This window comes from Schistocerca nitens, chromosome 2 (genome assembly GCF_023898315.1).
Source record: "Schistocerca nitens isolate TAMUIC-IGC-003100 chromosome 2, iqSchNite1.1, whole genome shotgun sequence".
Taxonomy (NCBI): domain Eukaryota; kingdom Metazoa; phylum Arthropoda; class Insecta; order Orthoptera; family Acrididae; genus Schistocerca; species Schistocerca nitens.
In genome coordinates this window covers 194,604,414-194,606,720 of record NC_064615.1, presented here as the reverse complement: position 1 = coordinate 194,606,720, position 2,307 = coordinate 194,604,414, and the positions used below count along the sequence as shown (strand labels likewise).

Here is a 2,307-nt window from a genome sequence, read left to right as displayed (position 1 = left end):
CTACGCCGTAACTCACGTGATGTCTGCAGACGAACTGTTCCACGCACAGAGGATCAAGGGCACATTCTGAAGTACGAGTAGATCATGCATCTCACGCTTCGGAGCACCATTCGACAGATGAGAAATCACGGTATCCCATATTACCCAACAATTTCATAATTAAGAGGGGTTGGGTTGTTTGGGAGAAGAGACCGAACAGCGAGGTCATCAGTCTCATCGGATTAGGGAAGGACGGGGAAGGAAGTCGGCCGTACACTTTCAAAGGAACCATCCCGGCATTTACCTGGAGCGATTTAGGGAAAACACGGAAAACCTAAACCAGGATGGCCGGACGCAGGATTGAACCGTCGTCCTCCCGAATGTGAGTCCAGTGTGCTAACCACGGCGCCACCTCGTTCGGCAATACAGAGAAACTACACTACTGGCCATTAAAATTGCTACACCACGAAGATGACGTGCTACAGACGCGAAATTTAACCGACAGGAAGAAGATGCTGTGATATGCAAATGATTAGCTTTTTAGAGCATTCACACAAGGTTGGCGCCGGTGGCGACACCTACAACGTGCTGACATGAGGAAAGTTTCTAACCGATTTCTCATACACAAAGAGCAGTTGACCGGCGTTGCCTGGTGAAACGTTGTTGTGACGCCTCGTGTAAGGAGGAGAAATGCGTACCATCACGTTTCCGGCTTTGATAAAGGTCGGATTGTAGCCTATCGCGACTGCGGTTTATCATATCGCGACATTGCTACTCGCGTTGGTCGAGATCTAATGACTGTCAGCAGAATATGGAATCGGTGGTTTCAGGGGGGTAATACGGAACGCCGTGCTGGATCTCAACGGCCTCGTATCACTATCAGTCGAGATGACAGACATCTTATCCGCATGGCTGTAACGGATCGTGCAGCCACGTCTCGATCCCTGAGTTAACAGATGGGGACGTTTGCAAGACAACAACCATCTGTACGAACAGTTCGACGACGTTTGCAACAGCTTGGACTATCAGCTCGGAGATCATGGCTGCGGGTACCCTTGACGCTGCATCACAGATAGGAGCGCCTGCGGTGGTGTACTCAACGACGAACCTGGGTGCACGAATGGCAAAACGTCATTTTTTCGGATGAAACCAGGTTCTGTTTACAGCATCATGATGGTCGCATCCGTGTTTGGCGACATCGCGGTGAACGCACATTGGAGGCGTGTATTCGTCATCACCATACTAGCATATCACCCAGCGTGATGGTATGGAGTGTCATTGGTTACACGTCTCGGTCACCTCTTGTTCGCATTGACGGCACTTTGAACAGTGGACGTTACATTTCAGATGTGTTACGACCCGTGGCTCTACCCTTCATTCCATCCCTGCGAAACCCTACATTTCAGCAGGATAATGCACGACCGCATGTTGCAGGTCCGGTACGGGCCTTTCATGATACAGAAAATGTTCGACTGCTGCCCTGGCCAGCACATTCTTCAGATCTCTCACCAATTGAAAACGTCTGGTCAATGGTGGCCGGGCAACTTGCTCGTCACAATACGCCAGTCACTACTCTTGTTGAACTGTGGTATCGTGTTGAAGCTGCATGGGCAGCTGTACCTGTACACGCCATCCAAGCTCTGTTTGACTCAATGCCCAGGCGTATCAAGGCCGTTATTATGCGCAGAGGTGGTTGTTCTGGGTGCTGATTTCTCAGGATCTATGCACCCAAATTGCGTGAAAATGTAATCAGATGTCAGTTGTAGTATAATATATTTGTCCAATGAATACCCGTTTACCATCTGCATTTCTTCTTGGTGTAACAATTTTAATGGCCAGTAGTGCATATGGTTTCAGAGGCCTTCTCAAGTCTCAAGCATCTATGATGCATACACCCAGACTAAAGCGACGTATGAAAATTTGTACCAAGGCCGGGATTCAAATCCGGGTCTCCTGCTCTATAGGCAGGTGCGCTAACCACTACGCCATCCTGGCACAGTGGCTTTGTGCAACTACACGGACAAACCTAGCACGGTTCTCTGCTCAGTCTAAATTCTCATTCACATCTCAACCCAATTAGTACCAACGTAAAGCCCAAAGTTCACCTACAGCTTTTCATCGCATCCCAGACATACTGTATAGGCAACAAATAAGGGATTCAATAGGCCAACCAATGATCCGTACGTTCCACAAGGCGTTTTCGGTGGAAAGTACAATGACGGATAATAAAAAGAAATTCAGTTCTTTATCGAGTGAAGATGTCAGACTTTAAGATATGCCAAAATCAATTTTTCAGCTAATAGTTTTCGAAAAATCGGATGCTAAGTA

At 48.0% G+C, this 2,307-nt stretch overlaps 1 non-coding gene across 1 annotated transcript; it reads right to left on the bottom strand.

The window, feature by feature from the left end:
• Positions 1 to 1,902: 1,902 nt before the first annotated feature.
• Positions 1,903 to 1,974, bottom strand: Trnay-aua (transfer RNA tyrosine (anticodon AUA)). Its single transcript has one exon. It is a non-coding gene; the product is annotated as a tRNA-Tyr (tRNA).
• Positions 1,975 to 2,307: the final 333 nt, after the last annotated feature.